The sequence below is a fragment of the Dipodomys merriami genome, unplaced genomic scaffold, assembly GCF_024711535.1.
Source record: "Dipodomys merriami isolate MVZ:Mamm:240054 unplaced genomic scaffold, mDipMer1.0.p SCAF_89, whole genome shotgun sequence".
NCBI classification, from domain to species: domain Eukaryota; kingdom Metazoa; phylum Chordata; class Mammalia; order Rodentia; family Heteromyidae; genus Dipodomys; species Dipodomys merriami.
This window is the reverse complement of record NW_027206501.1, coordinates 4,002,294-4,027,596: the sequence shown is the minus strand read 5'-3', so window position 1 is coordinate 4,027,596 and position 25,303 is coordinate 4,002,294. Positions and strand designations below refer to the sequence as shown.

The 25,303-nt window shown below is 44.5% G+C and overlaps 1 long non-coding RNA gene across 2 annotated transcripts; it reads left to right on the top strand.

Moving 5' to 3' along the window:
* Window positions 1-18,794: 18,794 nt before the first annotated feature.
* Window positions 18,795-24,982, top strand: LOC138820475 (uncharacterized). Of its 2 annotated transcripts, none has more exons than XR_011369891.1 (4): window positions 18,795-18,905; window positions 19,650-19,706; window positions 20,897-21,072; window positions 24,926-24,982. It is a non-coding gene; the product is annotated as an uncharacterized lncRNA (long non-coding RNA). The 2 variants fall into 2 exon arrangements; XR_011369892.1 differs by having other exon boundaries at window positions 18,890-18,953.
* Window positions 24,983-25,303: the final 321 nt, after the last annotated feature.

Genomic DNA, 25,303 nt, shown 5'->3' with positions numbered 1-25,303 from the left:
TTGGCTTCCAGCTGTCTCTCTTTGACGAGAGATTCCAGCCTAGGTGTTTGCAAATACCCACATCTGAGGGTGAGTCCTGCCCACCACACGTGGATTCTCAAAGCTGAAGTGTGCGGTGGGAAGGCCTTTCACCAACAGAGCTGGGAGTCAGGGAGAAATACTATCTTTTGTCTCTTGAGGAGACAATTTCAACACACATTTTGTAGAGTTCCCAGTCTATCCCTGTGAAGTCAATGGCCATTTTCTTAGCGTGCATATTGACTCCCTCCTGCATGCATGCACGTGATGTCATCATTTCTTTCCTTCTCCCTCATCTCTCTTTCCTACTTTCTGAAGTCATTTCCCAAATTACCTTTTGAAAACAAATTTGTCTCAATTTCCTTCTCCATTTCCAAACAACACAAAGGAAGTGATTACAGTACTGGAAAACAGAACACTATAGAGTTTCAGGAGCCTAATTCCCTTGTCATGTGTCAGTCAAAACCCCTTTATGGTGAGGTGACTTCTGGTGACTGAGAGATGATTGGAGACATTACTGCAGAAGGATTGTCTGTGAGCATTGCTTATATTTAACTGCAGAACAAGACCAAAGCAGGTGCAGAATGGGGCATCAGGTGAGGAAAAACATTTAATGTCCTGCTATTATGGAAATTGTAAAACAGAAGAGCCACCACTGCTGTGTATCCATGGAGATCATGGAGACAGACCCAGCCCTGCCAGAAGCAGCAGCAGAGGAGCCACAGTCCAGGAGAGCAGTTCTGTGTCTTGTTGTGGATCTGTCTGGGTACATGGTGAGGACACAACTCCATCAGAGGCAGATGACACAGAACCAGCACAGGGCACCCTTGATGTGGCTCTCAATGTGCCTCCTCCCACATCAAGTGAGGAAGAGCAACCTGCACCTGAGGCAGAAAATGAAGAGCCACAACATGGGTAGCCAATCTGCATCTGAAGGATTTCATGTCAATAGCTTCTGAGACAGACTCTGCTGTTCCTGTGTCAGAAGATGACAAGCCACAACACGATGCAGTTGACCTGGATCAGGTCATGGTACCTGACACTGAAGAGAGACCACAAAGTAAAACACTTTGGCACTAGGAGGTGTTTCTGGCCACTTCATGTAAAGAAAATCCTCTTTCTCCAGTGGATGTCTGAAGAGCAATTCCACATTACATCTGACCTCGATCTCTAGTTTGCCAAGGGCACAGGAAAAATGGACTCCAACCTGTGACTGTATTTGCTGCTCTAGAGATGTCACGGGCTCCACAGACTTTGTCTGATATGAACTCACCTTTACCTGCAGAGGGCAACTTAGCACCAGCCGATATACCCAGTGTGCTTCCCAATTGAGACTGGGAGCACAACTTTGGGTGTGGAGGTAGAGACTCAGGAACTCCTGAGCTTCACCGAGCACAGCTCCAGCACTTAGAGAAGTCCTTTCCCTCTGCTTCCAAGTTAACTGCTGCAATTTTTTCTGATGTAAATTTTGCCATTGATTTTAATAAAACTTCACTGTTTATTCATTTTAGTTACATAATTCAAGACACTAACTTGACATCCTTTTGTAGAACCATGAGCATTACCTGTTATGGAGCCCCACACAGAGCATGTGTCCCTGAGGGGAGGACCCACATCACTACCTGGAGGAAGTGGGAGGGAAGGCCATGGTGTGCAGGGAGCAGGTGAAGGTCAGAAGAGTGGTCATGGATCTGCCTTGTGTGGGTACAGTTGCATCCAAGGCAGGGCCCCAATAGTTAAAAGACATGGGCTCTGTGGTCAGAAATACATTTGTAGTAAACACCTGGTGTCCTTGCTACTCAGGAGTCAGAGACAGAGAATCACCTGGACTCTGGAGTTTGTGGCAAGCCTGGGAAACACAGTAGGGATCATCTAAAACATACCAATGTGAAAAACAAAACCATCTCCAAGATGTTCATGGGTTCTGATCCTTTATGAGGTTTAGCAACATGTTACTTATTATGACAGTTGTATAAAAATGATATGTCATACCACAGGGTCTTTCATTTGAACATTCTCAATCATCATGACTCTGAACTTACACTGGAAACATTTTCTGTGCCCTCATTCTTGGCCGCCTCTGTCTGTTCTAACATCGCTCAATCAAGGGGTGGCTTGTAAGCAGCAGACATTGATGTCTCACAGTTACGGAGGCTGCAGGTTCAACATTAAGCACGCTCAGATTCAGTGTCTGATGAGCCTCTGTTGTCTGGATGACAGGCTTGTCCATTTTTAATGGGCAGGGATCTCTCTGGGGAGTGTGGAGGAGGGCCCCAATTCTAATAGGAATGCTTCCACTCTCATTACCTTGCCTTCTCACAATGACCATGGTCCTAACATCTTCATGTAAAAGATGAGATTTCCCCTCTCCAAAAAAAAATTGGGATAAGATACAAAATAAAAATGGGTGAGGTGGGTTGGGCTCCTATGAATTTATGTAGGTCTGTGTGTGTCTGGGTATGCTCACAGATGTGTGCACATATATGCATCTGCATATGTTTACAATTGTCTATGCTTCTTGACAGAATGAAGTTTTTCCTCACTTCCTCTGATTGTCTCATCTCTAATGTTTGTGCATTAATAACCCATAACACCAGTCCTTAAGGGAAACAGGCAATGGGGATGTTTATAGGTGTATGCACATCTGACAACATGCAAGGATATAGTACTAGAAAAACCCTAGAGACTAGACAGGGACATCTAGGAATATCAAGATGCAAAAATGACTCATCCAGGAACTCATCTGGGAAGGAGTAAGGAGTGGTTCTGAATTCACCTGTGTCCTCTGGAATTGGAATGAAAAAGCATGGTGGGGTGAAAGGTTTGGTGTAACTCTACAAACTACTTCTGAGAACCAGAAAACCATGGCTCACTGGGGAGGTCCCATTTGAGAGTAGGCTGAGAAAGAAGAGCCCATAAGTGAACCCTTGTCCTTCACAATGGAGAACACAGACATGGATCCTGAAGCCACTTTCCTGGGCCATCCTCTGCCAACTCAAGTGTCCAGAGACAGGGAAGGCACTCTGATTTCATGCTGCTTTCCAAAGTCAGCTGGCTGTGTACATGTCCTGAAGTAGAACCACCTTCTTTTGGTGGAAGATGAAGGCCACCCCATGGTTCAGCTGCTGAGGATCTCATGCTGACAATTGAGATGACAGAGTCGCCTCCAGCTGTGACAGCAGCTGAGGAGACACCAAATGACACACATGCTAGGGATCCTGAGCTGGCAAGGCCTGTGTCTCCCGAGATTGAGCCACTTCCAGCTGGGGCAGTTCAGTCCAGATTATCCGGGGACTCTCTCCCCCAGGCTATGTCCTGACATTACCCCAGGCAGGACCAGATAAGGTGCTGGAAGTAGGTTCAGAAGCACATTACCAACAGGCTCTGGCTTTGAGGCCTGCCACTGGGAGACCAAAGTCATGAGAAGGAGGACAGCACAGACACCTGGAAAGCAAGGAGAAGGCTCATGAACCAAGCTGCTGCATTGTATCTATGCTCTACTTCTTGTCCTTCCCAATCCCTAATCAAATTGTTTTTTTTTTCCCCTCCAGGGGCTGGAGGTAGATGGGGAGGGAAAAGGTAGAGTTGTTTCCAGTGACAGATTTCCAGAAGAAAGGTGTCAACCTACTCCCATACTTACAGCTAATGTCCTGTGCAGAGGAGTCAGTGACATTGCTTTTCCCCTGTGTGGCTGCAGTTAAACTGGAGACAGAGAATACTGAGGTGATGGCTGTGGAGGATGGGCCAACTGTGGGCTCTCATCAAAGCCAAGCAGGAAGTTCCTGGCTATGTCTTACACATGGTCTTCCCTGAGACTGTTCATCTCATGGAAAGTTCCGCAGCTGGCCATAGACAGAGAAAATCCATTGTTGCCAGGCCTCCCAATGTCCCTCACAGAGGGATGCACTGGATAAGTCTGTAAGAGCGACATAGAGAAATGTGCAGACTTAGGTATTACTGAGCTTGTTGTAGAAGACTTGTATAAAAGCAGACTTCTCTCAGACACATGCCCAGAAGGCTTGAAAGAATCAATATGGCCCTATGACAGTACCTCCCAAGACTTTCTCATCATGGGCTGAGCAAGACTTGCATCTATCTCAGCTTCCCAGGGGCCTTTACAACAGATGAAATGAACAGCAATGGAACCAATTGACCAAGTGAAGGTAGAGGAAGGTTGATAGTGAGATGCCTACTTGTTGTAATAGACAAACACAGGTACGAGGTATCTGGCTGCATGTTGAGACAGGTGTCCAAGTCCTGCTTAGTCATGGGATGGGGACAGATGTCCCACAGCATTCTGTAAATGCTTCTATGTCCTGCTTTGGAACTTTTGAGGATATAGACACTGAAATGGCACCAAATTGAACATATATATATATATATATATATGTATTTATATATGCTTCTATATATAGGTCTATATACACATATACATGCATATATATTATATATACACAGAGAGAGAGAGTTAGAAACAGAGTTTGGATTTAGAGTCCTGAATTCTGGTTGAGCTTTTTCTGTCAAGGCTGAAACTGTACCATTTGAATTGCACATTAAGTCCAATATATTTTGCAAGTTAACTGGGGATAGAGAGTCAAGGATTTTCTTTCACTTGCTCCCTTCAAACTGAGATCCTCAAATTACAGAATCTTGATTAATAGGATCATAGATGTCTGCCAAATGTGCCTGATTCAGATGTTGGGGGTTGGTTTTCTTTTCCTTCCTCTCTCTCTCTCTCTCTCTCTCTCTGTCTTTCTTTGTCTATCTCTTTCTTTTCTTTCTCTTTCCTTTCTTTCTTTCTTTCTTTCTTTCTTTCTTTCTTTCTTTCTTTCTTTCTTTCTTTCTTTCTTTCTTCCTTCCTTTCATTCTTTCTTTCTTTTTGTTGGGCTTGAATGCTTCAGGCTTCAATACTATGCCTGAGCTCTTTTCCTTGTGGCCAACACTCTACTATTTTGAACAACAGCTGTACTTCCCCTTTTCTGGTGATTAACTGGAGATGAGAATCTCAGGGACTTTTCTGCCAAGACTGTCTTTGAACCCTGTCCTCAGATCTCAGCCTCCTGAGTATCTAGGATTGCAAGTGTGAGCCCCGGCACCCAGCAGATATATTTTGAAGACAAAACCAGAAGATTTTCTGATTTCAATATTTGAGATAAGTAGCTGCAAAAAATAAGGAATATAGACAGGCACTGGTGGCTCACGCCTATAATCCTAGCTACTCAGGAGGTTGAGTTCTGAGGATCACAGTTCAAAGCCAGCCTGGGCAGGAAAGTCCATGAGACTCTTACCTCCAATAAACCACTAGAAAGCTGGAAGTGGCCTGGTGGCTCAAGCGGTAGAGCACTAGCCTTGAGCTGAAGAGTACAGGGACAGCGCCTAAACCCAGAGTTCAAGCCCCACAAAATAAAAGAAAAAGAAAAAGAAAAAGAAAAGAAAGAATATTATTCAGGTGCTGTTGGTCCACATCTGTAATCTTAGCTACTCAGGAAGCTGAGATTTGATGATTGAGGTTCAAAGCCAGCCTAGGTAGAAAAGTCCATGAGACTTTTCTAGTTAACTATCAAGAAGCAGATAGTGGTCCTATGACTTATGTGGCTGAATCTCACCCAAAAGCCAAAAGGTAAAGGGTAGCACCCATTCCCTGAAACCAATCTCTACTACCTAATAACCAAATAGATTTAAGAAAACATAACTACCACCACCACCAAGAAAACAATCAAAATAAATTTGGGACTGGAGATTCAGTCCCACTGCACAGCCCCTTCAGGACCTTTTGCTTCTGCAGAAGCCAGAGCAGCACTGTCATTTGAGGCTGAACTGGGAAAGTGCAGGGAGGGAGTCCATGAAGGACTCCAATAAGGAAGATGTAGGTAAGGGACAGCCAGCTGGAACCAGCTTAGACACATACACTCATGGATGTACACATGGAAATTTAATATTTGGTAAGGGTTTAAATTGTAGAAAAGTCAGGTTGGTCCATCAGGGCTGTGGGACAAACACAGGATGTCACTGGCAGTGATGTTGCTGGTTGAGGATGGGGCTCCTTCCCACCCTGTGGCTGGGTGCTCTGGAGAGTACTCTTCCTCTATTCAAAGCACCAGTGAGTACTTGGTGAGGTTAGCATAGTAGTCCACTTCAAGGATAGGGAGGGCTGTACTGGGCTGAAGGAAGCTGAACACCATCCTGCAGGCTTGTGTGACTCCCCGGACCCCAGACCCTACTTCCCGAGTGCCAGGTGCCCATGACCGGAAGTGGCCATGCCACCCGGAAGTGCAAGGCTGTGCACATGTCGCTCGCGAGGCAAGGCTTGCTGGAGGGCCAGGCCCCCTGAGCTCTGTAAGTGGGGTGGCGGGAGGACCTGCAGGGAGGAAGCGAACCTGAGCCCGTGTGCGGACAGCTCGCAGGGCTGCAGCTCTGCGGTGGGATGGCAGCGTCTGGCCCGGAAGGGCTGCCGTAGCCACTCCAGTGTGACCCAGGCCATCCTTAGAGAGCATGGCCGCCCGGCCTGCTGAACAGCCTCGCAGACACGGACCATGTAAGGAAACACCCACCTGGCAGACCTAATCTCCGCCCTCGGTGGCAGCGCCTGCGCAGTAGGTGAGGCACCGCCCACTTCCGGTTCCTGACGATATAAAAGGGGCCTCCAAGGCGCCAGAAGGCGCCATTTTCCCCCTTTCCTCGTGAGGACTTGGTTGTCAGCTCTGCTGGCAATACATCTTTTCTTCTATTTGATTTCTGTCCACGTGATCTTGTGGGTTACTTTCTTAGGGGTTACTTTCTGCTTACCTTACATATTTTCCTTCATTTTGGTGGCCTGTATGGGGCTAGGCTCCCGGGTGGATTCACTCTCCCCTACAACTGGGAGGGCCCTGCCAGTGACTCGGGACCTAACCCACGGTTCTAGGCAACCCCAAAAGACCGCCGAGCTGGTTTCCTACTGACCAAACGCCTCCTACACATCCACCAGTGGCTGATCAAGTCCTACCCCCAGGTAAGTGAAGAGTCTAGAGGCTTATTCAATAAAATATTGAATATCATTAACGTGATCATATATACCTATTCCATAAATTAATATACATACCACATAAATGTGCAATTTCATGTAATTTTTAAAACGCAAAACATTTGCATATCTATGTCATAAAATAATTCAGATCACTAGTAGAAGAGAATAAGCTAAACCTATTGCATCATTCCTAATATTCTTTGTAAAATTTTCTTTTCTCATCAATTTTCATCTTAGGCCCTTCTTTTCCTAACAACCAGTGAGTGATATGTTGATGAGGCTCCATGCCTCTGTCAGGGAGCGTCAGCCTGCACCCCCCTCCAGAAAAACTTGGCCAAGTATTAAGCCACATTTCCGAGGGTTTCCGTTGTCAAGGGATACCATGGAGAAAAGTGAGGACATTTTCCACTGGTTGTTTTCCACTTTTTGAGCCAAATTGCACTGCATAGGACTCTTCACAGCAGCTTTTGGTTCCAGATCAGTTGCCATGGATGGAACACAATCCAATATTCCTGACATTCCTCAGGTCTCCCCCTTGGGTTGTCTCTTAAATAATCTAGAAACGTTTAACCTTGAATCTGACATTGATTCACAGGAGCTCATATACTTTTATACCGAGTTCTCACCTGAATATTCACTAGACAATAAGTCCACGTGGCCCATTCATGGGACACTGGATCCCAACATTATACAGGATTTATCCAACTGTTGCAGGTGGTCAAGCAGGTTAAAGGAGGCCAGCTATGCAGATGCTTTCTCTTTCTCTCCTTCCTCCAAACTAAACTTCTTCCTGAGCCCTTCCATTCTCCTACCCAACTCCTCCTGGCCACAAGGCCTATCTACTTATAACCCAGACTGTATTCCAGATCTGGCAGATGAGTTGCCTTCATTTCAAACACGTGGGGCAATAGCCCCTTCCTGCTGCACCAGAGGAGGTGGGACTTCCCCTGAAGTGGGTAGGACTTCCACCAGAGGTGGCAGGCCCCTCCTCCACCGTTGATCCCAAAGCCCCCAGCCCACTGCTCACCCATTCCTGCACCCTCTGCTCCAGCACCATCCAAGGCCAACGCCCCCTTCTGTCAGCACCCTCTCCTCCCCCACAGGACAATCCTTACCCAGGCCCAAGAGCCTGCTACAAATCACAGTTCTACCCTAGCTGATGTTCTCCCATTATGGGAGGTGGTAGGGGCTGATGGTCGCCGTGCATATGCCCTTCTCATTAAATGATCTAGCACAGGTCAAGATACACCTGGGATCTTTCTCCACCAATCCTACCACTCACATCAAGGAGATGTGGCATATATTCCTAATCTATGAGGTAACCTAGCATGATGTATAAGTAATCTTGAGTAGTACCCTTCTATCAGGGTAACAGAAGGATGTTTGGGAAAAGGCCCGCTGCTATGCAGATGAGACCCACCTGACCACTCCTGATCACCCAACTGGGACTGAGGCAGTGCCTGACCAGGAGCCTCACTGGGATTTCAGTTTCCTGGGTGGTCACCAAAAGCAAAGCCAACTTATTGCCTGTATAATGAATGGAGGGTCTCAAACAGGCAGGCCGCAAAGTCATCAACTATGACAAATGTCCACGGTCATACAAAACAAAAATGAAAATCCATCTGCCTTTTGGGCCAGACTGAGTCAGACCCTCCTTCAATATACTAAACTAGACTCTGAGTCTGTGGATGGACAGCACAGTTTAATGACTCATTTTATTAATCCACTCCAGACATCCAGGATAAATTTTTTAAAAAACTAGACAGGGGGCCCCTAACACCCAGTAGTGAGGCCACAGAGGCAGCCTTTAAGGTCTATCATGGCAGGGAGGAGAAGGCCAAACAGCTCAAGTACCAGATGCTAGCCAAAATCTACCAGCCTCCGGCCTTGCAACCAGTCTCTTCCTGATGGGGTCCACCTGAGCCCTGCTATGTCTGTGGTCGAAAGGGGCATTGGAGGGAAACCTGCCCCCTGAAGAAGCCATGCTACCGATGTGGCCAGGTAGGCCATAGGGGCCCAGCCTGCCCACAGCCACGTGAGGCAACCCGGTCATGCCCCAAGTGCAAAGTTTCAGGGCATTGGACTGTGGACTGACCATTGTCCTCTCAGGGATGGTGGCCATCCACTAAGGCCCCATCGCCCCCTCCTGGCACTCTGGGACTGGGTGCTGGAGAAGACTGAGGCAGCCCTGGACTCCTGGCCCCACCACTCCCGTCACCACACAGGAGCCCAGGGTGACAATCATGGTTGCAGGTAGGATGACCTCGCTTTTGCCATGGCCAGACCTACCTAGCTGATACCTCCATAGTGGGGGTGGAGGAAAAACATTCATTCTCCACTGCCCAGTTCCACTGCTGGGTAGAGACCTTTGGGCCAAAATGGGAGCCTCTATTACCCTTGAAGAATCTGAGGCCTGAGTGACTCCATCTTGAGCTAGTGGTCATCTTCTAAAGTATGAGTTATGCAGCTGACCATGAGCCCAGCCTGGGAATGAACAGAAGAAGTTCTCTGGCGATCAGGAACATAAACAATCCTTGGGAAAATTGCAGGCAGGCAGGTGCTGGAGGGTATGGTGACCTAGCAGTCAGGCCACAGGTGGTGTTTGTATAAGAAAGGAACCCTGCAGGGGCTGGGAAGGTGGCTCAGTGGTAGAGTGCTTACCTTGCATGCATGAGGCCCTGGGTTCCATTCCTCAGCACCACATAAGCAAAAAAAAAAAAAAAAAAAAAAAAAAGCCAGAAGTGGCGCTGTGGCTCAAGTGGTAGAGCACTAGCCTTGAACTGAAGAGCTGAGGGACAGCACCCAGGCCCAGAGTTCAGGCCCCATGACTGGACCCCCCCCCCCCAAAATAAAGGAACCATGCAGTTTAGTATGTATCTCCTTGTGGTGCAAGCCAACTAGTTTAAAGTACATCAGCCCTCTGATCTAACCAACAACCTGTTTCTGCTTTGTAGTGTGCCAATCATTACTATAGAATTGTATTATGATTTTCCCGCGATGTGTAATAATTTGTTGTAAGATGCTATGATGTATACAAAGTCCCTGCCTTCCCTAAAAAGTGTTTAAAAGTACTATAACCCTGGGCTCAGGGACTCTTAGCGTCACCAGTTACCTGGTGCACTGAGGACCAAGCTCAAGTTTTATTGCTCAAGCAATAAAGATTCCTTTGCTTTTACATTGGTGATGGTCTCTGGTGGTCTTTTGGGTAAGGATTTCTGAATTCGGCTTTACACCCTATACCCTTCCTAATTGGCATTTGGCATCCCCCGCAATTGCCTTATTGATGGCTTTAGTAGGCTCATCTAGTGACCCTTCAGATTTCCCTTTTCCATCCTCTGAGGTGGACCCCAATGTGTGGGATACCCACAACCCCTCTATTGCTAAATACCACCCTCCTATTCATATCTCTCTGAGGGACCCCCAATGCTTCCCTTCACAATCCCAGTACCCCCTCCCTCATCACAGTCTTCTGAGACTGCAACCAATTATAAAAAACTTACTAAGGGCTGGGAAGGTGGCTCAGTGGTAGGGTGCTTGCCTTGCATGGATAAGGCTCTGGGTTCAATTCCTCAGCACCACATAAGCAGAAAAAACTGGAAGTGTTGCTATGGCTTAAGTGGTAGAGCACAACCTTGAGCTGAAGAGCTGATGGACAGTGCCCAGGCCCAGACTTCAGGCCCTACAACTGACCAAAAAAAAAAAAAACTTACTAAGGAAAGGGCTGTTACATCCCACTAACTCTCCCTATAATACCCCCATCTTAGCAGTAGCCAAAACTAACAGTATGTTCCGCCTGGCACAGGACCTTCACCTTATAAATGCTGCTGTTATCCCCCTACACTCTGTTGTGCTCAACCCCTATATGCTGTTTTCCACAATCCCAGTGACAGGTGCCTTTTATTCAGTATTGGATTTAAAAGATGCCTTTTATTATTATTATTATTCCTTTAGCCTCCTCCTCCCAGGACCTTTTTGCCTTTACATGGGCTGACCTCGTCCCCCAAACCTCAGCTCAGCTCACCTGGACTGTGCTGCCTTAGGGGTTCTGAGATAGTCACCATCTGTTTGGACAAGCTCTAGCAAGGGACTTAAAAAGACCTAAATTTAGAACCATCCACCCTTATCCAATATGTGAATGATATTCTCCTCTGCAGTCCCACCAACCAATTGTGTTACAACCATACAGTAAACATTTCTTAACTTTCTGGCCTCCCAGGGATATCGAGTCTCACCCAATAAGATACAGGACATTCAACAGTCCGTGACTTATCTGAGTGTTCAACTCACTCCCACACACAAGGCCATCACTATCCCTAGGAAACACCTGATTACTAACTTCTCCCCTTCCTGGATCTAGCTGGCTATCTCAGTTATTGGATTCCTAACTACTCCCTTCTAATGTGCCCCTTATATGAAGCAGCTAAAGGGCCAACAGAAGAAAAGACCTTTGCCCAACTTCCCTGCCTACTACTGTACATATTAAACCAAAAAGGGGGAAATGTAAGGAAAAGCCCACCTCGAAGACCTAATCTCTGCCCTCGATGGCAGCGCCTGTGCAGTAGGTGAGGCACCGCCCACTTCCGGCCCCCGACCATATAAATAGGGCCTCCAAGGAGCCTAGAAGGCACCATTTTCTCCCTTTCCTCATGAGAAGTTGGCCTTGTCAGCTCTGCTGGCAATACGTCTTTTCTTCTACTTGACTTCTGTCTGCGTGGTCTTTTGGGTTACTTTCTTTGGGGTTACTTTCTGCCTAGGTTACATTTTTTTCCCCTTCAGAGCAGGTGTAAGTGGGATCCCATGTGCCAGGTGGGCTGGGGAAGGTGTGCCCTTGGGTCTTTATCACTCCTTCCTATGGGCTCCTCAAACAGGAAATTGAGACCCGGAACAAAGCCAAGGAAAACTCAGGTTACATACTGTTTTGTTTTGTATTTTTGTATCAGAGAATACTTTTTGTCATCAGTAGAAAGGCCAGTCTTTCAGCCATCAGCCACAGAGGTAAATATTACCAACACTCCTAAATCCCCACCACTTACACCTCAAGGACACCTACTATTCAGAGTTGACTGAAATCAGTCAATATTACTCATAGGTCTGACTTCTTTGACCTAACTTTGAGCTTTATTCATATTGTCTTCTAGTCATTATTCCTGTGTATGTATTACCCAGTCTTCTGTTGTATAGCTTGGTCACTGCTTATTTGGGCCTATGGTGAACAGTCTTTCTATGAACGTCTGATATGTGATTTGTTGCATACTTGTGTATAATTGTATAAGTAGGATTACCATTACTAGGTATGCATACTAGATGGTATGCATACATTGAAATACTCAAAGTGATGGATTTGTGTAAGGATGGAAGGAGTGCAGTTGTAGAGCATTTCTGTCAGGCTCCAAATTCCCTCCTGCCCCTTTGCAGTCCTCTGCTGCCATTTCCTTCCACCTTACAAAGCCAAACTGCTTCCTTTTGCTACGAAATTGCCTTGTTATGTGTGCCCAAGAGCAGGGGCAAATGCTGGCAAGGATTCAGGGACCAAAAGAACCTTGTACAGTGTTGGTGGGAATGTAAATTAGTGTAGCCACCCTGGAAGTTAATATGGAGGTTCCTCAAGAAACTAAAAATAGAACTAGCTTATGACTCTGCTGTACCTGTATTGGGCACATAGCTAAAGGGATGTAAATGAACGATAGTAGATATATCTGCACACCAATATTTTTGGCAGCAGTATTTACAGTAGCCTATTTGGTCATACCACTCTAAGTGTCTTAGAACCAACGGTTTGCGATGTGTGTGTGTGTGTGTGTGTGTGTGTGTGTGTGTGTGTGTGTGTGTGTGTGTGTGTGTAAAATTAACTACCTAATATGAGATATATATGTGAGATTATATACATATATATCTATGTATATAGTACATATATAATATATACACATATGAAGCCATATGCGCGCACACACACACACACACACACACACACACACACACACACACACACACACACACACACACACACACACACACACACACACACACACACACACATATATAGGGAGAGAGATACACACATATTCATAATGAAACTAGAAATCAGTGACCTGCAATTCTTGATATGAGGAGGCTGATTGGACAATTGAGGTTGAAAAATGGCCTGGGCAGGAAAGCCCCCATCATTAGAATCTATTTGCAGTTAACCAAGAAAAAGACACACTACACTGGAAATAGGACTCAAGTGTTTGAACACCTGTGCCATTCTGCAAACCAGCTTAGCAAGTACTAGACCATGAATTTAAAACCAAGTACATTCTAATCTCCTATATAAATGGAAATTAAAAATGGCACAATGGAAGAAAAACTTTAAAAGGAATGGACAGAAAGATGGTTGGTTAAGATGAGGTGAACTGGACAATTTGCATATTATAAATATAACAATGAAACCCTTTGTATAATTTGTAAGATTTTTACACACTTATATTAACAGGATACGAATAGGATCTTTTGTTTTTGCTTTCTGGTAATGGGCCTTGAACTAAGGGCCTGGGTGCTATCGTGTAGATTTATCACTGTATGAATGAAGCCACAGTTCTACATCTAGCTTTTTGCTCTTAACTGGAAATAAGAGTCTCATGGGATTTCCTTCCCAGGATGGCTTTGAACTGTGATCTTTGGGGATGAGCATCTTGCTCATTTTCCTTTTAACATCATACATTACCTTTACAGGGGGAGATATCACTGAGATTTCCATGCATGTATATAATGTGTTCCAACACTTACGTTTTCTTTTTTGAGCTAGAGCTTTATGATACTACTGAAACTCACTATATTTTCCAGTCTGCCCTTGATCCTGATCATCCTGCCTCTGCCTCAGACTCCTAAATTCTGGGATTATAAACAGGTACCAGCACAACAGCTTACATCAATGTTTATGCTCTCTTTCCCTAGCTTGTTCTCTCTCCCTCTCCCTCCTCTACCCCTCATTCTGTATCTCTCCCCTATATGTGGTCTCTGCATATAACCCAGGCTGGGGTCAAGTTTCTGATTGCCTTGCTTCAGCTTCTGCAGTGCTGGGCACACAGCTTATGTGCCATCACACCTGGCCCATTTTAGAATTTAGTTCAGCACCATTATTGCTGACATTAAGTTTTCTAGAAGCTGGGGCTGGTGGTTCATGCCTATAATCCTAGCTACTCAGAAGGATGAGATCTGAGGGTCGTGGTTCAAAGCCAGCATGGTCAGGAAAGTTTGTGACACTCTTATCTCCAATTAACCACCAGAAAACAGGAAATAGCACTGTGGCTCAAGTGGCAGAGTGCTAGCCTTGAGCTGAAGAGCTGAGGGACAGCACCCAGGCCCAGAGTTCAAGTACCATGACAGATCAAAAGTTTTTTTGTTTTTGAAGTTTGTTAATTGCTCTGCCATCTTACGTTTTGTGGGGTTTTTATCTCATTTTTAGTGTGGGAGTAAGTAGATTCCACTTAAATTATTTTATACTGTTTTGTCAAGTACTGGTATTTGAATTCCAAGCCTCATTCTTGCTACAGGAAGCTTTTGACCACTGTGCCCCTACTCCTTTTATCCTTTCATTTCTGATAGGGTCTCATGCTTTGTGCTTGGACTAAAACACTCCTTCTCAGACTTTCCATGTAACAGAGATGCAAACATGTACAACCACACCTTACTTGATTAAGATAGGATCTCCTTAGTCCCCGTCAAGGGAATGCCCAATGATCCAACAACCTCTCTCTCATTGTCATCCCTTAAAGGTCCACCAACTCTCAATAGCACCACACTGGGAACCATGTCTTTGCCACATGGTAAAGAACCTTCCAGATCAAAACTATACATGTGTGATCAAGAAAAATGCTCTTTGATGATGGGATAGATGCATAGAAAAGTTTCTGGGATCAGATGTTTGATTTACAGTGATGAGACATGGGTGAACATGGTCACACCCTGGACTTGGTCCACCCACCTCCAGTCTTTGCATGTGGTAGGGTTTGGATTCAGGGCCTTGCACTCCCTAGGCTTGCTTTTTCTCTGATGCTCTACCACTTGAACCATGCCTCTGGCCTTGTTTTTTTCTCCTGTGAAGGGGGAATCTCACACACAGACTTTTCTGCCCCATTGGCTTGGAATTGTCATGCTCCTTGTCTCAGACTCTGTGGAGCTAGGGTTAGAGTCAGGAGCCACTGGTGCCCAGCTTAGTTCCCAACCCCATCAGCTGACATCTTCAGAGAGTTCCTGCAGTGAAGAAAAGCTGCTTAGAAGGAGCCTGGCTTTTATCTAAGGACATGGTAAGTCCTCCCTTTCCATCCCTGTGTAGTGTTGTCATAGAGAGAGACAATGAACACTAGAGATTGAACAGCTCAGGAAGAAACTGTACAGAAATCCAAAATCATGGCCTGGGTCTTCTAGGGTTCAGAGAGGAATTATAGTTTCTTCCTATCTTGAAGGTGTTGTTTTTCTTTTTCTCTCCTTGTGGTGGTGGTGGGATCTCGGTGGTTCTCAGACTTTGAGCATAGTAGTCTGTTGCTGTACCAATTGCATCACATCTCCAGCCATCCTAAAATTTTCATGCTAGAGATTGTAACTCTCCTGAATTTCTTCTGGATAGCACATAAGCAGACATTGAGAGGGCATGTCTCCCTCCTATGCAATGGAAGCCAGTAATTCAGAGGTGTCAGTTAATGTAATGTGGAACAATCTGTTAATGTAACAGTAAATGTAATATGGGACCAATCTGTATTGAGATGTGCTGTCATAATTATCAGTTTAATATCCAAAAAGTTGAATCTGCATAGTTGTAATCCCAGCACTTGGGAAAGAGGCAGGAGGATCATGAGGTTCAGGTTAGCCTGGACTCTATAGTAAGATTCCATCTGAACATAGACATCAATCCAGGTGCTGGTGGCTTATGCCTATAATTTTCCTATTCAGGTGGCTGAGATCTGAGGTTCCTGGTTTGAAGCCAGCCATGGAAGTAAAGTCTGTGAGACATTTTTCTTAATTAATTAGCAAGTGTTGAAGTGGCGCTGTGGCTCCAGTGGTAGAACTCCAGTCCCTAGTGCTGGGATTCCAGTTGTGTTCCACCACACCCCAGTCTGCAATTAGAAATTTATTCCTGAATTTGAAATAACATGGAAAGATATGAATCAGTAGCAAGTAAAGGATTAAAGTGTTTCCATTTCAAAGAGAATTGTATTGGTTGAAATGAGTTCTATAAAAGTAAAACTAAAATGATGAAAAATGATATGAAGAAGTTAGTGGATATGAGAGGGTAGGGAAAGAGCTCTGAGTGTTTGGTATGGTGAACATTGTATAGTTTTGCTGATACTGGGGCTTGAATGCTGGATTTTGCCTTCCCACTCAACTTGTTTGTTCAAGCTGGTGTTCTACTTCTTAACCCACACATTCTGTTCTGGTTTTGTGCTGGTTAGTTGAAGTTAAGAGTTTGTTAGATTTATCTACCAAGCTAACTTTGAATCTCAGTCCTCAATTTTCATGTTCATGGATTGCTGGGATTATAGTCATGAGGTGCCAGTGCTTGTCCCATTTAATGAGGATTCTTGATTATGAGTGATAGCAGTATTTTGGCATGCAGTGCTGAGTATGAACCCAGGCCTTGCACATGCTAAGCAAGGTTTACTATGAGCTACAATCCATCCCAACCACATGTTTTGCTTACAGTCAACTTTTCTTTATGTATGTGCATGAAAATGCATGCATTTCATCACAATGTTTCTGTGTAATTCAGCTGTATAGGTAATAGTAGCACATACCTGTAATCCTAGCCATGGAGGCAACTGAGGAAGGAGGATCACATGTTCAAAGTTAGCTGAACAGTTTAATGAGGCCCCATCCCCAAGTTTTTCAACAGGGCTGGGGATAGTTCAGTGGTTTCCAGTGTGTTTGGAGTGGGAAGGAGAGGGGGGCTGTGTGTTTGATTTTTGCATTTCTTTTGGCTTTTTTCTTGTTTAATGTGGTATCCTGCCATAGAGTTCCTAAGTAATGCTCAGATGCACACAACTGTGTGCACAGGGCTGTTTATTTTCATTGCAGATCAGGCAGGGATGTTCTTTATTTTGTAAAAAGGCAATCTGACAATCTGGTCCTGTAGTTGATGCTAAGAGGCAAACAGCACTCACACAACTGTTCAGGTCCTGCTGTGACATAGCAGCACCTGAAAATTTGATTCTAGCAGGACATCAGTGGTTCATGCCTGCAATTCCAGCTACTCAGGAAACTGAAATGTGAGGGTTAGGATTCAAATCCAGTCTGTACAGAAGTCCATTAACCTCTTGTCTCTAATGATGCATTGAATATCTGGAAGTGAAGATGTGAGTCAAGGGGTAGAGCACCAGCTTTGAGTGAAAAATGCAAGTAAGACTGAGGCCTTGAGATTAAGCCTGAGTGTTCAAGCCTTAGGATCAGCACACACACACATATTTGTGTACACTTACTCACACATGCACAGACACACAGAAGCCAAATAATTTTGTGTTTTATCTGTGAAAGTCTGCAAAGCTTGTTAACATGTGGATTATGTTCTTCTATCACTGGTAGGAATCCAGTCTGGTGCCTCATGTATTCTTCCTTATTGTGCTAGAAACATTGTATCCCCAACAAACTGAAAACTTGCCATCCACTCAGTGTCTCAAACTTGTCAGGGCCTATTCATTGTTGTAGGAGCACCAACTGTAAACTACATTTTTCATAGTATCTATTGAGGAATGCCCAATCTTTTTTTTTTTTTTTTGGGGTCCGGTCATGGGGCCTGAACTCTGGGCCTGGGCGCTATCCCTCAGCTCTTCAGCTCAAGGCTAGCGCTCTATCACTTGAGCCCCAGAGCCACTTCCGGCTTTTTTCTTTTTGCTTATGTGGTGCTGAGGAATCGAACCCAGGGCCTCAAGCATGCAAGGCAAGCGCTCTACCACTGAGCCACCTTCCCAGCCCGAATGCCCAATCTTTATCATCCAATTATTTTGTTTTATTGTGAAAATACTGTACAGAAGGTTTACAATTACATGGGCAAGATAATGAGTACATTTCTTTCTTTCTTTTTTTTTGGGGTCCAGTCATGGGGCCTGAACTCTGGGACTGGGCACTGTCCCTCAGCTCTTCAGCTCAAGGCTAGCGCTCTACCACTTGAGCCACAGCGCCACTTCCGGCTTTTTTCTTTTTGCTTATGTGGTGCTGAGGAATCGAACCCAGGGCCTCATGAATGCAAGGCAAGCACTCTACCACTGGGCCACCTTCCAAGCCCATGAGTACATTTCTTATCAAGCATTGTAGCCTCCTCCTTTGTTTCCCCTTTCCATCCATTCCCATCCTTCCCCCACCTCCCCATCCAATCCTCCCTGCGGACCCCACCCCCATCAAGGTTGTAAAGTTTGTTTTCGACATAATGACTTGCACTTCTTATTGTTGCAATGGGTCCACCTGTATCCCTATTGAAACGATTTGTTTTTCCTCTTCCCCTCCACAAATTATACCAACATCAAATACAGTGAAAGCAGGGGTTATACTGTGGGGGAGGGTCATACAAAGCAACAAAGAAATAATCTTATAAATATGTTGGAAACAGTCGCATGAAAGAAGAAAAAACATTTGAATACATATCTTAGGGTTCATTTCCCCATCACCTTATCTGACCTTTTCTGTTTGACTCAGACATATACTAGTTATTGCAAATAAGGGAAACCATGGGACTTATGTTTCTTCATCCAATTATTTTCAAAGGATTGGCTTGCAGCCAGGCATTGCTGGATCATGTCCCAATTCTTGGCTGCTCAGAAGGTTGAGATCTGAAAATCATGGTTCACTTCTCATCTGGATCAACAAACTCAAGAGATTCTTACTTCCAGCCAACCAGAACAATGCCACAGTGGAGGTATGGTGGCTCAAGTAATAGAGTTACAGCCTTGAACAAGAAAACCAAGTAAGAGTCAAAGTGCTGAATTCAAGCTCAGATGCTGGCATTAAAAAAAAAGAGGCTGGGAAAGTGGCTTAGGTACAGTGCTTGCCTTGCATGCATGAAGCCCTGGGTTCTATCCTAAGCACCACATAAGCAGAAAAAGCTGGAAGTGGTTCTGTGGCTCAAGTAGTAGAGCACTGGCCTTGAGCTGAAGAGCTGAAGGACAGTGCCCAGGCTTTCAGGCCCACAACTGACAAAAGAAAGAGAGAGAGAGACAGAGACAGAGAGAGACAGAGAGAAACAGAGAGAAACAGAGAGAGAGAGAGAGAGAGAGAGAGAGAGAGAGAGAGAGAGAGAGAGAGAGAGAGAGAGAGAGAGAGAGAAGAGAGAGAGAAAGAGAGAGAGAGAGAAGGAAAAAAGCCAAAAGGAATGAATTTCATCAGGGCCACAGAGTGAGGAAGTGCCACAACCGACAAAAAAAATCAAGATATTATCTATGCCATCAAGATTTTATTTTTCTCTAATGGAGGAGGACTAAAAAGACACTGCGCTAGTATTTGCTTTGACTGAAAATTAGCATCAGCAAATCCGTTGTTAAATAAGGAACACCTTACATTGATGACTACTAGCTTTATGAGGCAATATTTTTCTCTAAAATGTATAATCTGAACAAAATATGAATGCAGAAGCTAATGTTGGTTTTTCTTTTGTTTCTTTTAGATTTAAAAATGTTGTTGTAAAGCTGATGGACAGAGGATATACAGTTACACAAGTCAGGTAATGAGTACATTTCCTTTTAAACATTGAGACTTTCTCCCTCATTCTCTCCACGTTAATCCCCTCCCAGCCATCTCCCCCCAACTGTTATAGGTTATTTCCAACACAGTGTCTAGGGAGTTTCACTGCTCAATTGGATCACCCTTCCCCCCCCCCAATTCTGTGCTTCTCTGTCCCATTGTACTGTTTGCAGTTCCTTTTTTCCAGTTTTTGATTTATTGCCTCTGTTGATGTTTTTTGATTTCTGTTCCCTTTAGTTGTGTATAAATTTATCTGTTTTGGGGAGAGGAGGGGGAAGCACACAGACTGTGTTTCTTCCCTCTTAAACCTGGTGGAACCTCAGGTGACCTGGGTGAGAGTTGAGGATCACTGCAGTGCAGCCCAGCTTTCCTACAGTAGTTCCCTCCTCTGGCAAGTGTGTGGTAGCAGCCTGATGCCCCGTGGCTCCACATGTGATCCTAACTGATCAGGAGGTTCAGGTCTGAGGATCACAGATTGAAGCCACCAGGGACAGAAAAGTTCTTGAGATTCTTATTTCCAGTTAGCCAGCAAAAGTCAAAACTAGCATGTGGATCAAGAATTGGGCGACAGCCTTGAGTAGAAATTTGAAGATAACAGAGGCCAGGCTCTGAGATGAAGTTCCAGTACCTCAATAAATGGAAAAGTCCGGTGGCCCTATGGAAATATGCCCCAGGCACCTCACAAACCCAGGGTGATCACAGCCATAAGGACGGGTGGAAACAGGTTTTCTCATCCCATCATATTCTATAGAGTCGCAGCAGCTTAGAAAGCTTTCCCAGTGAGGACTCAGTGGGCCTGTATAAGACCTGGTATAGGCAAAGCCAGGTGCTGTTGGTTAAGGGGCATGGAGGAAGCACCTGACAGCCAGTGAGTCTTGCTGTCAGCAGGGAACAGACGCCACCTGTCTCAGGAGATGCTCACACACCCTCAGTGCTGGAGGAAGCCCTTCCCTTTCCTTATGCCTTCCCATCAACACAGCTTGGGGAATGCCCTGGTGATTATTAGAACTGTTTACATTCCTGCTCACCAGCATCTATCACAGAGGGAAAACAAAAGCAGCCTGCATGAGTTTTCATTGACTTCCACTTGAACCCAGGAGGCTCTCACTGGGGTTGGAAGGAGGATCTCCAATCCTACCCATTCCCAACATATGTCCTTTTGCCAGCCAGGCCTCCAGGCGACCCGCTCTGGGACTCTTCAGGGACTTGTACTGGAACCAGGTGGGCACCTTGAGAGGCTTCTGAGCACCTGCAATGGAGTCCCTTCTCCCTGCTGCAGAGACACAAGAGTCTCAAACTTCTTGGAATGGCCATGCTGGAGTCTCCCTGCAGGCAAAGGAGCTTTGGTGAGCTGGAGACTGAGCTGGGATTCCCCTGTGCCTTATTTAATGGCTCTTGATCACCCTCTTCCACTCCTGTACTTCCAATTGTATACTAAACTGTTCCTCCTCCTCCCTCCTCCTCAACACCCTTCCTCCCTATTTTCCTTTTGCCCACCTGTGCTTCCTCTGATCCTAGCAAAGTAGGAGGGAAGTTCATTCCACACTTTCAATGTCTCTGCTGTCTAAACCACACAATATCCCTGTATGTTTTTCTCTTCCACTCAGTGCACCACCTGTGCACACTCATTAAGAATAGGAAGCTACAACAATGTTTGGTATTGGTCGTTGGAGCATAATGCCCAGACCAAGCCACAGGACACCTCTCAGAATTCAATCCCACTCCACCTGTGCTCTCCGTGGGAGCTCTAGAGGCCAATAAAGTGTGAGGGAAATTGCAGGGCCAGAGTTCTTGAGACTTGAGCATAACATGAATGCAAAACCAACCCAAAGGCTGGGTTCTATAATGAGCACCAGTAACTCATGCCTGTAATGCTACCTACTCAGGAGGCTAAGATCTGTGGTTTGGGATTTGAAGCCAGTTTGGGAAGAAAAGCCCCTATGAGACTCTAATCTCCCATTTACCACTCAAAACCTGGAAATGGCACTGTGGCTCAAGTCTAAATGCTAGCCATAAGCACAAAGACAGTGCCCAGGCTTTGAGTTCAAGCCCCACATACAATGGGGGGAGGGGTGGGAAGGAAGCTGGGCACTTGTGGATAATAGTGGTAAATTTGGCTCCTCAAGAGGTTGAGATCTGAGGGTTAATGTTTGAAGCAGCCTGTGCAGAAAAGTGCATTAGACTCTTCCGTCCAATTCGCCATCAATAAGCCAGAATGGAGCTTTGGTTGAAGTGGTAGATCACCAGCCTTGAGCTAAATAGCTTAGTTTTGAGAGCAGAGACCTATTTCAATCCCAAGTGGGAGGTTAAAAAAAGAAAGGCTAAGAAAAGCAAAACCCATAACGCATGCAGGGGATCCAGCAGAACAGTTAGGTGAGGCTAGAACTGAAGTTCAAGCTTCTAGACTGCCCAACATTTCACCCAGAAATTGTGTTGTTATTGAAAAAGCTACTCAATGAGCAATTTGACTTGCCATGTACTTCCCCAACAATGGAATCACATTTAGCATTCCCAAGAAGACATCTATCTATCTATCTATCTATCTATCTATCTATCTATCTATCTATCTATCTATCTATCTATCTATCTATCTACCTACCTACCTACCTACCTACCTAGTTCTGCGTTTGAACTCTTGGCCTTAAGCTTCCAGGCAAGCATTTTATCAATTGAAATATACCTCCACGCTTTTGTGATTTTCTTAGATTTCTTTTAAGGCGTTGCATTTTTGGTCTCGCCAGTCTGGACTGATAACCTCCTGATTTTGGAATGTAGGTGAGCACCACCCCTTCCATTTCCCATTGATTCATAAGAATCTTGTTACCCTTTCGCCTGCACTGGTCACAGTTTTGGGTTTTCACATCTGTTCCCCGGCATTAACTAGAATTTCAGGCCAAAATCTGCACACCTGGCTAAATATTTATATTTTTTCCACAAATGATAAAATGCTTACAATTTACACTTCATCTCACTTAGCATTTTCTCTTGAAGCTGTTGCATTTGACACTTTGTGTGACACTCTAAATCTTCTTTCCTTCTTCCTCAGTCCTCTTTCTCCTCATCTTCAAAAACATGTTAGAAGATATATGTGTTTATGTATAAAAAATATATGTATTAATGTAAAATAGAAAAGAGAGCTCACTATATGTTTCTTTTGTGCCACACAGAGTATACATTTTATATATTTGTAAAAGCATACATTATTTGAGCACAGGTGGCTCATGTCTATAATTCTATCTACTAAGAGGCTGAGATTGAGAATTGTGGTTTGAAATTCAACCTGAGCCAGAAAGTCCAAGAGACACTTAACTTATCTCTGGTTAACCAAAGAGCTGGGCCTGGATGTCTGCCTCAAGCTGTGGAGCACTGGCCTTGAGCAATGAGGCTTGGAGACAATGCCTGGACCATGAGATCAATTTGATAATGCATGTGCAACATAGATGGTCTAAAATGAAGTCCTTTCTTCTTTTAGACATGGTGAAATTATTCTATTACTAGAAGGATCAATGTCACAAAAAGTTACAAAGTTCAATAGGTATAGTAAAATCTGTATTCATCTGAATTAAACCTGTCAATCTGGTTACTCAGAAAGCTGAAATCTAAGAATCCAGGTTTGATGCCAGGTTAGACATAAAGCCTATGAGACTCTTATCTCTAATTGGCAAGCAATAAGCTGGAACTGGGGAAATGGTTTGAATGAGAGCACAAGATCCTCAGTTCATGACCTGGACTTGGCCATACCCAGAAAAATGTCAAACACCCACTGTGGTCATTTTGTAACTGTCAATTTAAACTCCAAACACTAGAGGGAGCCTGGGAACTTCCTAAATGTGCTGACCTTTTAGTCCAGGTGCTGGTGAGATGGGGCATTCAGGGCAGAGCAGATGGCTTCAGGTTTTTTCCTTGTGTTTATTCATTGTAGTCACACACAAACACAAAACCTCCTTGACACATATTTCCTAAGGCAGCCAGGCTGGAACAGGGAGGTCCCCATCTCACACTTAGGAATCCAAGCCCCAGCTCTGCCAGTTCCCCAGACTCAGCAGTGGCCTGATGACCTGCCAGTGCACTGACAGCTGTTTGAAATGACTGTTTGTGGCCAGTATTGGGGCTGGAACTCATGGATGTGCAGTATCTATCAGCTTTTATGCACAGGGATGGCTCTCTACCAGTTGAGAGCACTTCTACTGTGGCTTTTTGCTTGTTCACTGGAGATAAGAATCTCAGACTTTGCTGCCCAGGCAGGCTTCTTGCCTGGCTATCAGGATTGGATTTCAAGTGGGAGCCACCAGCAACCTAGTTTATATCATTTAATACATGTTGGCATACCCAGAGTCACTGTATTCATTGACTGGGAGACTTGAACATAGCAGATAAAGTTATAAGAAGTTAGTAAAGTTAGTGAAAAGACATTAAAATGCGTACTTTGTAGAAGAGACTTAAACACTCTCAGTCTTTAAATGAGCAAAAGAACAAGACTGTACATAACAAGACCCAGAGCATTTGAATAAATAAGAATTCATATGAAAATAACAGTCAGATTTTCCCCTACAATTGGAAGAAATCTTTTCTTTCAAGCTTTAAGGAAGACTAAAAACTTGATCACATATTAAGCTTTCAAGTAAATCTCAGTAAATTTCACATCAGGACAATCTTATCTTGCATCTCTGATTGTAGAGAAAAAATAGGAAATTAACAATACCAAACTAGAGCAAAAATAAAATGACAAATGTATCAGAAATTTCAACTCACCTTAATCTACTCAAAGGCATTATTCATACTGGATATAATCATATATGAAATCATGTACCAGGACATAAACATGAACACACTGACTGAAGTGTGGTATAATTAAAGGAGGTTGGTATTGGTTTTAACTCCTTAGAAGAACTAACTTCTAGTTTTACAAGATGCATACTACAGTGCTGAAACATGTACTGTTGGGAAGGGAAATGGAGCAAATAAATGGAGAGAGGAAGGGTGAGCCAATACAGTCATTGGAGTCAATGTCCATATATAAAAGCAACCAGTAACTTGATGGGATTGGTGGTTTGGCACATTGAGGAGAAGATGCATTGTACTCATAATCTGGCATGAATGGAAACCTCTTGGTATAGCTACTTAGATATGTTAAATAGTAAGTGCTTTGCTGCTCTTGTGTACCATCTCCCTTCCTTTTGGTGTCACCCTGTCTTCCAGGTGTCTCCCTTTGACAACAGAGATTACAACCTCAGTGTCTGCAAATCACCTCATCCTATGGTGAGTCCTGTCTACCACACATAGATTCTCAAAGCAGAATTTTGGGGTGGTGAAGGGCTTTTACTGCCAGTCTGGGAGTTAGAGGAGAAATACAGTCATTGTTTGGGGAGACAATTTCCAAACACATTTCATAGAGTTTCCAGTCTATCCCTGTGAGGACAAGAGCTATTTTCTTAGAGTGCATATTAACTCCCTCCTGCATGCATCCATTCTTTCCTTCTCCCTGGTCTCTCATTCCTAATTTCTGAAATCATTAGGTTGTTGAACACAGGCTTTTGTCCCAGCTGTCCTTTCCCATTTCTAGGGAACATGGTGAAT